This window comes from Chaetodon auriga, chromosome 10 (assembly GCF_051107435.1).
Source record: "Chaetodon auriga isolate fChaAug3 chromosome 10, fChaAug3.hap1, whole genome shotgun sequence".
NCBI lineage: Eukaryota > Metazoa > Chordata > Actinopteri > Chaetodontiformes > Chaetodontidae > Chaetodon > Chaetodon auriga.
In genome coordinates, this window is record NC_135083.1 from 16217175 (window position 1) to 16232018 (window position 14844).

Here is a 14844-nt window from a genome sequence, read left to right on the forward strand (position 1 = left end):
CTTCCCACCAGCAGGAACACAAACCCCTCTGTCTCTCCTTCCTCCAATCCCCCTGGAGAGCCAGGATGAAGAAGAAGGGAAATACTCAGCTCCTGCAAAAACCGTGCTTAATTACGAGTCAAAAAAACAAAACAAATGTTTAGCAGCAGACTCATCAAGCCAAACAAGCCAGGCAGCGGGACTAGGGTAAGGAAAGAGGAACCGAGTGAAGAGATATGCCCGATGAGGCCTCTTGCACAACACCACCCCCATCTCCTCCTCAAGGCTCTGCCACTGTGGGAGAAGCCATAGCCAACCCCCCCTCTTCCAAATCCCAAGAAGCCATCTTAATTAGTGCACCTTTTCCTTTTTTTTTTTTTTTTTTTTGTTGCTGAAGGGAAGGTAGCATTGCTAGTTGTAGTGATGGTGGGTAGGTGGGGATGGGGGTGGTGACACACAAGACACAGAACAACAAGTACTTATTTTCTCCTCATTAAAAGGAGGCTCAAGCTGCAAATCAGCCTGCCACAAGCCCTGACCTGCTGTGCTGCCGTGGCTGTTGTTGTTGAGAAGTTTGGGAGCGTGGGCTGGCTGCACGGCGGCACGGTGTAGCTTCGCACCGCTAGCCTGGTGAGGCGTTGGGATGATGAGTAATAGAAGAGAGCGGAGAGAGGAGAGGAGGGGCATGACTTGGCTTCTGGGGAGAGGGGCCCTGCTGGGCGGGTAGACGCAACCAATTACCTAGTCGACTCAGTCAACTGGTCCCACAGTGACTGGGCTAACCTCAGCACTGTGCCTTTTGTTTCTGATACCTGCTGTTTCACATCAGTCTCAGAGGCCTGCGTGGTATCAGGGAAGAAAAATGATCACAGCAGAGAGGACGGCTTACAGTATATCTCTGCATTTCTATCTATAGAAATGCAGGCACCGTATGCGTAGATGCTGAGTGCTAAATTCTTAGTTTAAAGGGGGCTTATTCATCTCAGACGATCTGGGTGTACTGAAACAGCCATTTGTACAATATACACCCATACGTTGAGAGGAAATTAACCCCTCGACATCATACTCAGGTCCATATCTGCCTCTGTCATTTTTAACATGTATTAAATGCAGGTGTTCCTTTAAACATTGCATTTTTAGAATTGGCTATTACGTTATTATGGCAACAATTAGATCTGTAAATAGAACAATATAAATCAGAACCTCATTAAGAATACTAATTATCTGCTTCCATTCATAAACATGCATTAACTGTATGCTTATACATTAACTGACCAGATACAGGATCTCTCTGTTGCAGGGCAGGAGAGAACTAATGGTAGTGCAGCGACTGGGGGCTCACGCAGAAACCCAACTAACATCATTTCTGCACATGCTAGCCAAAAACCCACAAGATTCAACTTCGTATCACTGATCAGGAAACATCAAAAAACTTACCACCCGGGCACATTTCAAAGAGCTGTAGTAGAATAAAAATAAAGGAAGCGAGGTGGGGATATTCTGGCAGCTGATCATAGAAAAAAGCAGTGTTTGATTAAATAGTTTGAACGCTTGTGGTATGAATGTACATGGGAACATACATTTTCTGAGTTAGGCATTTGGCTAACATTAGTGGGTATCAAAAGAGGTTCAAAATCTGGCAAAAAGGAGCACATGTGGCAGCTCAGATTTTCATCTTTTTACCCGACGATAGAAAAAAAAAAGAGCACGTAAAAAGTTAACTTGTGTGACTTGAAAGTTGTGAGATATTAGCTGGCACTTCCAGAAAAAAGATTACAAGCACTAATATAAAAAGAAGAGCAAGGATTTGGACGTTTATGAACAAGAAATCTTTCTCCTCCAAAGAATTTAAATACATCACTCTCTGCACTGTGGATGGAGCTTTCATGACTGGGAACATTGTCCCTTTAAAAGAGTTGAGCGTCTGTGTGTGATTGAATGTATTCACCCATTAGACTTTGTAGCTGTGATGCACTCACTCAGCTGTATGCATCACTAACAGCTAACAGTCCCCCGCTGCTAGCAGGCTTTTAGACTGAGAGAGGCTTTACAGTTCTGCATTTTAATAGAGAACTTTGAATGGAGTGACGGGGGATGGGTGAGAGAAGTGGGGAGGGAGCCAAAAGAAAGAGGCATCAAAATATTTTCTGAGGAAAATGAAGTAATGACAAAATACCCACCCGGAGCGTGCAGAGCAGAGGGGGTTTCTGGGAAGGACTGCCTTGGCAAGGGTAAGGCTAATGTGTCAAAAGAAAGTCTGTAGGCATACTGAGCGCTGTCATGTCTAGGAGTGTGGGCTATTCAAAGGAAGGAGGAAAAGGTCCAAAAAGCAGTATTGAACGTCTTAATTACTTTCTGCTTCAGTGCCAGAAAACATACCCCTGAAAAGGTTCAATTATAAGATATCAAGGCAAATCAGCTGCCCTTATGGTGGCTGCTTGCTCATCTCTCAATGGAGCTGGGTTAAGCAATTATCGTTTGATACTGTCTACTTATTCTCAAAGGAGACCTGGAGAGGCATCGATGTAATGCACCGTTTCAAACTGAGATACATTCTGTGTCCTTAGTCCTTAAAGCGAGTGGTCAGGCAAACTAATGTCTGAAAGGAAAAATAAGCAGGGAAAAAGAGGAATACAGCGGATGATAATTTATCCATGACAGCACACTTTCATCAGCGGTTTCTGAATACTGATGGCTGGCCCATGTCAACCAAGTCAATCAAGTGGCATCTCAAATGAAACAGAACATGCTGATTCATTTTCCTCTGGTCTGAATGAAAATCTGATTGAAAGACGGTAAGAAAATCAGCAGGTTCGCCTGAATCCCTGAAGGCCTAGAATAAAATATGTCACCGGAGAAGCCCACACAGAACACCTGGAAACATCTGCCGAGGTAGAGGGAGTTAGCAACCCTGAAGACTTACCTCTGCCGACTAGGAAAAAGCTATCACAATTCTAGACTCTGACAACGGCGAAGTTAAAAAGGCATATTTTGTCATAAATAAAACATAGGAGTGCAGCATTTCGGCAAACTCCCCCAACGAACGGTCCCAAGAGAGAGATGGGATGCTGTTTGTGAACTCATGCTTTGCACAGTAAAGGGGGCTATAGCACTGCGTCACCACGACTCAAGCTACATTCCCACATCCAGCCCTATTCAGCAAGGACTAGTTCTCTTTAAAAATTCATTAATTTACAGCAAAAATAGATTAAAGCGCCCAACTGCACCAACCTAAAAAGTTTGGCTTGTGAATAGCATTAATAATGGAAGCGAGCATCCAAAACCTAGAGGCCCTGGCTCGGAGGCATGGCTGAGGTTTTGTTGCGCTTTATAATGGAGAGTAATTTACATTTTTTAGAAGTATTACAGCTTTTTGATGCTTGTTTATAATTGCATTGTTTTACATGCAAATTGGCTAACAATTGTTACTCATTAAAACATAACCAGTAGAGTGCAACAACAATCTCAGCTTGTGCAAGACACAGGATTTACATCAGGTTCACAAGAGAAGCTTTTGCACTGAACTCGTCGCTGGCAGCACCGCCGCTGAGTTCAATCCAAATGACAGCCCTTTAAAAGTGATCATCCCCTATCTTATCTTTTACAGCTTTCTCTTTCAAATCATAGAAATGCTTTGCTAACAGAATCAAAGAGGATTTGACTAGATAAAAGGACTTGCTGCATTTGAATTCCAATTATGTGTACTTTCCTGGAGGACAAGACAGAAATCACAATGACTGGGAGCACTCAGAGAACTTAAAGGTACTTAAAAAGAGAGTAACTCTGCTCTAATGCGTTGTCAAATTTCTCATCTTCCCAGCTTGATGATAGAGTTGTTTGCTATGGTACAGTATATAGGAAAATCAGTGACTAAGGAACAGCTGACTTCATGTTCTGTTGTAATTGCAGGGCTGTGGTCTATCCCAAATTCTGTCATTGTAATCTTTCCATACTGTGATTTTGTTGCTCTGTTGTATACAAGCGACATCTATTGCACGTCTGTCCATCCTGGGCATGGCATCCTTCCTCTGTGGCCCCCTACCTCAATTGAGAGTCTAAGGATATAAGGTGTGGTGCACTGTGCAGATTGTAAAGCTCCTTGAGACAAATTGTGATTTGTGATTTTGGGCTACAAATCCACCTCCAGAAAAGTTGGGACGCTGTCTAAAACACAAATAGATACTCAATCAAAAACAGTACAAAGACAACATATTCAAAGTTTGACCTCATTAACTTAATTGATTTTTGTAAATATCTGCTTATTCTGAATTGGATGCAGCAACATGATTGAAACAAGTTGGGACAGGAGCAACTAAAGACTGGGAAAGATGTGGAATGCTCCAAAAACACCTGTTTGGAACATTCCACAGGTAAACAGGTTCATTGGTAACAGGTGATAGTATCATGATTGGGTATGAAAGGGGCATCCTGGAAAGGTTCAGTCGCTCACAAGCGAGGATGGAGAGAGGTTCACCACTTTGTGAACACATGATCGTATGAAGGATATTACTACATGGACTCAGGAACACTTGTTTGTTTGCATGATTACATTGTGTTTTTATTTACGTTTTACACAGCATCCCAACTTTTTCTGGAATCAGGGTGATTCAGTAAAATTTGACTTGACTCGTGGTAATTACTAATATCAGGTCATTTAAGTGACCACTTTGTCTAAATGATGATCTAAACAGCTGATTATTGATATGACCTGAGGTAATTACAATGACCTGTTGACCTTGTAACGTTGTCATGGCCTGGATAATTACAGAGGCAGATTTTAGGGCTTCTAGCTGAAGCAAATGAAAGCTACTGCCAAGCTATCTTTGAGCAAGGCAGTTCACCCACAGCCTCTCCAGCAAAGTGCTCATGATCAAGAGGACGAGGACAGCTCCCAGGCATCACTCCACACAACTGAGGAGAGTGGGTGTTGGCGTTTGCCAAAAGCATAATCTCAGTACGTTTTTCCTTGTGTAAATAGATCTTTCCAAGGTTAAAAACGTCTTCTGTACAACGGCAGCAGGATGAAAAGGTGAGCCTATAGTCGTCTGTTTAAAGAGATCGACACTGTGGCAAAGACAGACAAACATTTTCCACACAGCACGTCAGCGCACACTTTAGAGCTGCAGAAAAAAAGCCTTCTCAATGATACATGGTGACGTTAATCATGCCAGGTTTTTCAATGAAATGAACTACGTGGAAACTGCACATACAACAGCATGCTGGGGTTGTGTTTGGATTCTAAATGCATTACATTTCTCAAAAATGTAAATACACTGTATATTGAAAAAACCCTCTGTGTTACGTTACCAAAAATTATCTCCTTAACCAAACACATTTTTGTCATAATTTGGGAAAAGTTCAGTATCTTATCTCCATCTTGTTTTAATTGGGTGGCAAATCACTCTTGGCAGACTCTTGGATGAAAGATTGGCTGCACAACATTACTTATGAAATGTCACAAAAAGAATATTTTACAAGTCATAATGAATATGTAGAGAGACAAGATCAAATCCTGCCAGCCATGACGGATTCATATACTGGTGTAACAATCAAAAATGTACTTTATTTTCTAATTCCTAATTTTCTTTCGTATTTGTGAATGGCACTACTCTTTTCAGATGGTTTAAGTTGTATCATGTAGTGCATATGAATTTACAGTTCTGTAGAAGCTTTCGATTAAAGTACAAGTACCCATAAACAGTATATTGTTATGTCAAAGTTATTTAGTATTATTGTGTTGCTTGAGACATTAAACAGAAAAGCTGATGAGGGTCCACGGAACACACTGTACGATCATTGGTAAGCCATACTGTAATGTCACAGCTCTGCAGTGTTTTTGTTGCTTTAGACATACAAAGAAAGCTGCTTTTGCATTAATGAGGGTCCAGATGTGCAGTGACCATCCTACACAATATACTGTATGTGTGTGTTATACTGTTTTCCTGCACTTACAGGAATAAATTGTGGAAATCAAACGTCTTTCTCATCCATGCCCGTTTAACATCCGTTATACTGGTGCCGTGACCTTCTGGATCTTCAGAACAGCTCGATACAGGTCACATGGATGCTGGGCAGCCATTGTGATGTACATTTAAAGATGTGTGGTCAGATCTATAATAAGACTGTTAGTCAGAGTGAAGTGCTTTCAGTTCTTTACCCTCTGTGACTTTAAATTACTTTTGATAACATATGTTGTTAATTAAGGCCAATATAATAATGATAGTTCAGAGCAGGTATAAAAATGAATCGGCTGATATTGTTTGTAAAATGTCTTCTTGGTGCTGATTGATCAGTGAAACCAAATAATTGGTCCATCTCTATTTGCTAGTCCAGTTTTGCCAAAAGGAAGGGGTGTTTGTCTCGGTGGCATTGCTGACAGAAGGGATGTGAGACACTCCAAGTTGATGTCTGATAGTTGTCTGGTCACTGGGTTAGATCAGGGCCCAGGGTCCTCACACTTCCACGCCGTTGTGCTGCTGTTTCACAGACGAGGGAGGACAGTTAGGTGCACACATGGGTTAATCCACCGCGGCAAAGTCAGCTGGTGTGATAAACACGACCAGTGATAAACAGGCTGCTTCTATCACTCAGAACACAGACTGTGAAGTTACCAAACATGACATTTGTCATGTTTGAGTCCAGACAGAGGCGTCCAGACATTGAGAGGTGACAGCACTGCCAGTTCAGGACAGGATTGACATGACCAAAACTCAACTGAGAAAGCCACAGCCACCTTTGCATGAACAAGATTATGAGCCATTTAATGGGCAAGGCTGCTTGCTTCCAGTTATCCAAGAAAAGGTCCTTATATGTTGTCCCTGACTCCCTCAAAAATGAAGCCCTGAAAGGAGTTCACAACCATGCTGAACATCTGGTCAAACCCCGACAGAGATGAAACAGACTACGCACAGCCACGTCAGCCACAGTCTGACCTGAAGACAGAGCTCAGCTGGAGAGCATTACGTCAGCTGGGCCACTAAAGCTGGTATGTTTTGACTTCAAGACTCAAGCGAAAGGTCAATCACAGTCTTGGTGATAACACACCAATTTATGAGAATAGCTCAGGCGTTTCCCTGTAAAGACCAGTCAGCTACGCAAGCAGCAAGGTTCTTTCAGACTAATACTTCTGTGTCTTCGCATTCCCAGATAGGACCCACAGTGACCAAGGAGAAAACTTGGAGAGCCAGCCAATAGGTGAGCGGCTCAGGGTCCCAGGCGTCCATTAATCACACACAACCCCCTACTATCTGATGAGGTTTAATCAGACTGCCTCTCTCTCACCTGTAACTGTAAGAGAGGGACAGAGCTCCTTGACTGACCTGGAGTCTGCAGACCCTGAAAGGAGAACCACAGAATGGATTACCTGAATGGATAGTCTGCACCTAGTCTGTCACAAGCGGATGTTCCCAACGTAACAAGTGCCACCTCTGCCCCTGAGGACATCTCAAGCATACCTGAAGACCAGACGACACATCCGTCTGTGACCTGTGACTCTAGACCTGCCCCTCGACACCACGACACAGACAGGCGATACAAAACACACTCCGGAGACTGCTGATCAGACCTGAGCCACACACTCTGGCCATTACAATGCACAATGAGATTTGGTCGCCTAGTTGAACCAGTAAATTGGCTGATACAATCCGTGTCCGGGCAGGACATGTGTTAAAGCGCTTTATGAGTCAATGTTCCAGGCTTTTGCTGATTAAATCTTTAGTCAGATAACCCATCCCTTTATGGGTCTAGTAGTGTTGTGTAATGGTGTAATTTTATTTCAGTTTTTTTCATTTTCTGCTCTTTCTGTCTTGCACTGTGTTGGGGTCTTGTGCGGTGGGTGAGACAGGTTATGCCAGTCACTGGACTGGAAGGTAAGTGCTGTTCTCATACCACTTCATCCCAAATTTGGGATGGATGTTACAGAGTGAAAAATGAATTCCTTAACTTTGTTTAGTATGTGTGAATTTCATCTCATTGAGGAGCCTCAGCTATTTTTATTTTCCAGTTTCCCGTGGCAGTCCAGTCACTGCTCATCTCCCCTTCCCTTCACATACCTGTCGAGTTTCCGTAGCTAATGTAAGTAATGTTGCTTTGCTGTGTTTGTATTATTCTGACCACTAATTTTAGTTTTGCAGAAGCACTGTTCCTGGCATGCCAGGCCACCTTGTGTCATGTGACTCACACAGCCCTGTGGAGATTTTTTACATCCACTTCCTTGTGTAAACTCTGCTGTTTGTACATGTAGGTCCAGATGTGCAGTGGCTGACCTGGACACAGCATATGTGTGTGCTATATTGTCTCCCTGCAGATATGTTCTCTGTGGTAATTGCAATTATGGTGTTGCCTCCTGTGTTTAGTGGCTTAACTTCATGCACCATTTTACTTAGCCTACCGGAACACACTGTTTTTACATTTTCTATATTTTGATGGCTTGAATCGACTCTTTCTGAGAGACAGAGAGTCAGCGTTTTGTTGTACTGACTTAAAAGTTAAAAGCTCTCAGCTAATGATTTTCTGACATAGGGAACACACTGTACAATCACTGGCTCAGCCATATTGTAATGTCACAGCCATGCAGTGTTGCTGTGTTACTTATGTTACGTTATAAAGAAAAGCTGCTTTTGCATTAATGAGGGTCCAGATGTGCAGTGTCCATCCTACACAATATGCTGTATGTGTGTACTATATTGTCTTTCTGCAGAAAAAGGAATAAATAGAGGAAATCAGTGCTCTGAGTCTTTCTCATCTATGCCCAACTAACATCCGTCACACCGGCATATGGAGTTCATCTTTATCAAAGAAACTCAAATGCATGCAGTGTATCCACAAATAGCCCTTAATTCAACTTTCAAAAAGTCATTACTACAGTCGTTTCTTAGCCTCGCATTTGCTGACATTGACGATAATTACGACGACCTTTCCGATGCTAAAACACAAATCAGTAAAACATTATGAGGGTTCCTTCTCTTCACGTTTCATGCGATTCTGCATAACGTTTTAATGAGGCATTTAGGGGTCTATGAGTGATCTACTGAGAAAGTCTACAATGGCAATCAGCAGTGAGTGTGGCAGCTGTTCAGCAATTAAAAAGCCAAATTACCCTCAATCAACACCATTTACAAGCGCAAGTAAATCTCAGAGCAAATAATGATGAGAGAAATCTGTTCAGACAGCTCTCATCTTGATAGGAATTAGAGGCGCATCCAAATCAGGAGCAGGGTATTCTCTCAAACGCTTTCTCAGTCTGTTGCCCACAAAAGCACACACACACACACACACACACACACACACACACACACACACACACACACACACACACACACCGCCCCTTGTCTGTGTGTTTTTGGAGAGATGAAATTGTATAGTATTGGCTCTCCACATTGTAGCATGATTAAAAATATCAACTCTTTCTACAGAAGGAGATGGTCACCATTGATGGTAAGGTTTGGGTTTCTTTATGGAAAGAGACTTCACTGGTCATTTGCATTTAAGGCAGCCTATGAAGTAGAAATCCACAGAGGGTGAGCGTAACTGCACCTTCAACAAACTCAGCTTAGTGGAAAACAGTGAATAAAAGTGACCTGCATGCACTGTTGAAAAATAGGCGCTGAGGTGCAACAGCCAACAACTGTTAGGATGCTTCACCCAACTCAGCACATGTTAAAGTCAATTCTGTAAATTCCATGAACTTCCATCAAACACAGAGTGCACAGAGTGAATGTGACTCCCTACACTACACACAGTATTTACTATAGAAATTGTAAAAGCAGATGCAGCCAGCCACTGAAAACGGCCCTCCTTTAAAAAGTGTGCAGACTGATAACATGATGCATGCAGGAATACGTACATGCATGCAAACACACTGTGCATCCACACAGCACAAACACAGGAATACTGTTTAAGAAAAAAAAAAACAAAAAAAAAAAAAAACACATGCACACATAAAGAAAGACAAATCAGACATGAACACCGATGAATACATGTGTCAATGACGCCTTGGCATGTATCCACACACAGACACATAAACCTATAATAAAATTTACATTTGCTGTCAGACAAAGTTAGTTCAATCTAATGAACTGCCTGAAGCCGTCCCTCCTGTAAACACGTTGTCTTACAAGAGTCACCTACATGAAAAACGTGCTTTAAACTCGGTATCTGATTCACCACATTAAAGCATCTTCTGCCTGTCCACACAGGGACACATCCCTGCGGGCTCCGTCCTCCCGGAGCTGGGACTGACTGGCGCTATCACTTCCAAAGCGCTCGCAGCTCTGCACGGCGCTGTCTCCGTCCAACACGACTCACGAGTCGGGTAATTGTTTTATTAAACACCACTTTGTTTTCCAGCCCGCTGCCCAACAGCCCGGCTGTCTGAACGCTACCATTAGACTATAACCGTAAACTTGACATAAGTTGACTTTGTGTGACAGACGCCTGGGATAAAGACAAACGCTTCGGCGACTGCATGCATGCACACTGTGACAGGCAGCGAACTTGTCATTGCCTGCCATTAAGTGCGAGCGCTGGCTTCAGCGAACACTTCTCTCCCGAGTGAAGCGCTATTTGCCACAAACCTTCATGACTGACATTCAAGAATTCTTCTGCACGGACTACTCACCGTCGTAGGTGAACAGGAGCCGGCTCAGTTTTTCCCCTGGACTCTGCTTTAGAAGCTCCAGACGCCTGCTCTGCACTTGAAAAATTCCCCTCGAAGACAAAAGCTCCAGCGGTGCCTTGACGCTGTCAGCCGGGCTGCTGCGCGGTGCCCTGCAGGCGTCAAACTGACCGCTGCTGTGGTCAGTCGACAGTCATGACAGGCGGACTCGACCCGCTATTCGCGTTTGCGGTCAGCAGCACGAAGATCCCGGGTCTCTGTGCTCCGCTCGGCTGCTAAACCACCGGAACTACTTCCAACGCCAGCCGGAGCACGTTGAAGATAAATTCATGCACCACAATGGGAGAAATGAAATCACAGGCATTTAACTAGTTCCCAATTTCAGTATTAATGAGATTCCACAAGGACATCACATAGGCTTACCATAATTATATCTGGCAATAATAATAATAATAATAATAATAATAATAATAATAATAATAATAATAATAATAATAACACGTCATTGTCAGCATTACTAGTATGTTAGGTTATGTATTTGTTAAGTAATTCTATCTAATCATCATCATCTGATGGACACTACTAATAATAATAATTATTATTATTATGACAAATCATTAAAATATGTCAGTGATTTTAACTGTCCTGCTAAAGACTAAAAACAACAGAAAACACAGTCGGTGTTGTGTATAGACACACAAAAATGCAAATTATTGTATGATGACATTTATATTTTAAGTGTAACAAATCATTTGCTGCAAAATAGTTGCATTCAGTGGCAGACACTGCTCTGCTCGGGTCTGTTACACCAATGGACTGAGGTGCTGGTGGTGTACGTCTTATCTGTCATGGTTGAGGTGCTCCACAGTGAGGCTGCATGCCTGTAATTTGTTGATTAAATGCAGAGAGAAGCTTGATGCGCAGCACAGCGCACCCACCTGGACAGGACATCAGTCACAGCACCCTGTTAATGCTGAGTAGTGCTGTGATTTTGTCTGGCGTTTTGACCTCGTAAAGTTTACACATTGTCAAGAATATGTATTTCAGTGTTTAGTCTCACGTTAGACTACTGTCTGTGCAGCACTGTGTCTGCCGGTGCATCGGTTATTTGGGCCGAGCACAGTTTTCCTTTGCTTTGCAAATGATTGCCTAAATATCTGGATTTAAAACCCTTGAGACATATAAAAAATGAGCATGAGTTGTGTTTTGCTATTCATGCAACACACAAAATGTTCCCCTGGGATACAAACATGAAACCAATGTAAAGTTAAGTCAATGTATTTTTTGTTTTCTATGTTTTATGTGCAGATTTTGCTTCTAAATTCAAATTCTGAGTGACATTTGGATGTAAAAGTCTCACACAGATTTTCCCCTCAGCACTGAATGTACCCTCCACATCCCTGACTACTAAACAGACATACATGTACAACTCAGTTCTGAGAATTAATTGCACAGAGACGATGAGAGAGAACACAACACAACTCAGAATGCAGGGACATCGTTGTTTAAAAATTCCTCTTTGTGTCTTCTGCCTTGAGTTGCCTTGTTGTGGAACAATGCCATGCACATAAGCTTGCCTTGCCTTGAAAAACTGCTTGAGATTGTTTTGATGCTGATAAGAGGAGCAAATGGAAGGAAGTGGAAAACATCCAGGCTTTGTGCGGTATGGTGCACTTGTATCTGGGTTTGAATTAAAGCCCTCCTCCACTCTGAACCACTGTGTACTTCACTAAGACGTCTGACCTTCAGTGTGTAGAGTGATGTATGTGCAGACTTTGATAATAGAAGGCTGTTTTCACATTTACCAGCTGAAGGAGAGAAGTTTCTCTGTGCTCACATTAAATCTGAGTTTATAACAGGCATGCTTTGTGACATCAAACCCAGTCTGGAACCAGCAATTGTGGTCCAGTATGCAACTTACACAAGTGAGATGTGGAAACTTGAAACCCTCCATTGCTCATACAGAGGATGGAGTGTGTAGTGAAGTGAGAGACATCTTTTCCAAAGGTTGAAGTTTCGAAATGAAAAACATTTGCATATTCATATGCATTGTGGATTTTTCAATGAGGGAGAAGAATCACATGTAATTTTAAGAGTTTTTAACAAGGTTATGTGGAAAAATCTTAACCGACATGAAAAAATTTATTATTCAAAGCAGGCAATCTTTAAATGTCTCGATTTTTAAGCTTCTTCAAAACACTATTGTTCATCAGTTGAATCGACCACAAGCAAATTTCTGATCAGTTTTCTATTAATATAATTTCTTTCTTAACCTCTTAACACCCCAACATTAAGTCAGACAAACAAATTGTGTGTTTTTGTCTTGGTCTCATGGATCCATGCACAGGTTTAGAGACAACTCAGTGCTGCACTCATCTGGATGGTGGTGGTGCTTGCAATGGTTACTGAAATATTATAGTCATTGTTATTTTATAACCATACAATTCGAGTATGTTTAAAGCAACAATACAAGGTGCTGGAATTTCTACTTCTTCATGAACTGCATACTTTGAAAGAAACTGCGGGCTGTAATGCTGAAAAACTGCTCTAAACAACAATAACAACAACACCACAGGATTATGTTCAAGGAATGCAAAAAGCAGATGAATAACTGTGGAATATTTGAATTTCCTCTGAATCAACTGTTGTAATCTGCGAGTCCACCACTAGAGGGCCCTCCAACCTAACACAATGTTGCCGTAGTTTGCAAAAACCCACCGAGGGCTTTTTGAGCGAGAACTTACTACTTCACATTGATTCAGTCACATGTCCTGAAACACTGTAAACTGTGAACAGCGAACTGAAAACACTGCTGGTCTTTTTCAGTCATCAAATGACTTCTGCTTCATCCTTGTTAAACGCGACCCTGGTGCATCATAATTTCATAGTCAATAACTATTATAAGTTTATTCACCTCATGATTACAAAATATTGACAGATACTATTTTCTGAGTGCTTTCTCTCTAAACATTAATGGCCTTATCTACTAAATCGAGTCAGACTTTCTGATGTTAGGATATACCATTACTTTAACAGTGCTGCAGGGAACCATGTGATATACAGTGTTTTGCTGTGCTGCTTGTAAAGTACAGCAGTTCCACAGTTCGCGGTTTACGTTTCTGTTCTGTGAATATGACGAATAATAAGAGAGGCTGGTCTTGCAGCGCAAAGGGGAGTCTGTCTGGAGCAGACTGCGCGACAGTCATCATGAGGAATGTGTCGATTTGGGCGCCTTCCTCCTTCGTTGTGATGATGATCGGGCAGCACGGCTGGCTGTGCCCGGTTTGATCCTGTTGGCTCACCGATGTTGCAGTGCGCAGGATCGGGGGTGTGCGAAACAAGGCGGACAAAAAGCATAAGAATTGCCTGTTACAATTCTTAAAGCAAACATTCAAGTTTTTCCCCTTTGAACTCTAGGTTTGAGGCTACATGCATGTCTTAAAGTTAAGGGCGGTACAGGTAATGTCTCGAGGTTATATTTTTGATGACAAACAACAAATTACAGACTCTAAAAAAGTAACAGTTATTGCATATGTGGTAATATTTGTATTTGGCTATTATAAATACATGTAACGTTTTGAAATGATGTGAACTTTATCTACGTTAATAAGATACGAATAGTGTTTTGTTGCGTCACATAACCAGACACGTTCAACATAATTCTGTGTCTGATGTTTGATGTGGGCAGAGTATGATCAGGCCTCGCGAGAACACGCCGAGAGAGATCAGAGGAGTGTATGCGCAGTTGCACCCGATTGTAAAGACGGTTTAGTCAAGTTTTGTTTGAAGAATTTGCATTATATTAACGTGTGTTAACATTGTAGTTGATGAAGAGCTCTATGATTTAGAGCCTCTGTTTTTTGTTTTTTATAACTACAACCATCAGCTGAGAACTGATATCCAGTAGTCGAGTTACGTGACTGTATGGAAACTTAGGCAGAGGGCATGAGGTGGAATAAATTGAAAGGGTACAGTTTCAAATGTTAGGGCATCTGTACGCAACTATAGCCTATTATTATTCTTGTTCTTCTTCTTATTATTATTATTATTATTAATTGTAGTAGCAGTGGTCTTACCGTTGTATGGAGGATAACCGTGTTTTGAGTTGTGGAACTTCAGTACCCATAATGCTTTGGCGGAAAGTTAGATTAGGTCATGTCAGGTCATGTTAATGTTATCGAGTTCGTTTGGCAAAGTTGCACAATTAAAAGTATGCCGAATTAGCTAATAATTGTTTTTGTGTAAAATTT

The 14844-nt window shown here is 41.9% G+C and overlaps 1 protein-coding gene across 1 annotated transcript in view; it reads right to left on the reverse strand.

Moving 5' to 3' along the window:
- The window catches only part of LOC143327639 (forkhead box protein J3-like), a 60023-nt gene extending 49166 nt beyond the window's left edge, over positions 1–10857 (reverse strand). Inside the window, exon 1 of the mRNA XM_076742095.1 lies at positions 10598–10857. The gene's annotated coding sequence lies outside the window, so the exon portion shown is untranslated. The remainder of the gene's footprint in view (positions 1–10597) is intronic.
- Between the last annotated feature and the right edge of the window lie 3987 nt (positions 10858–14844).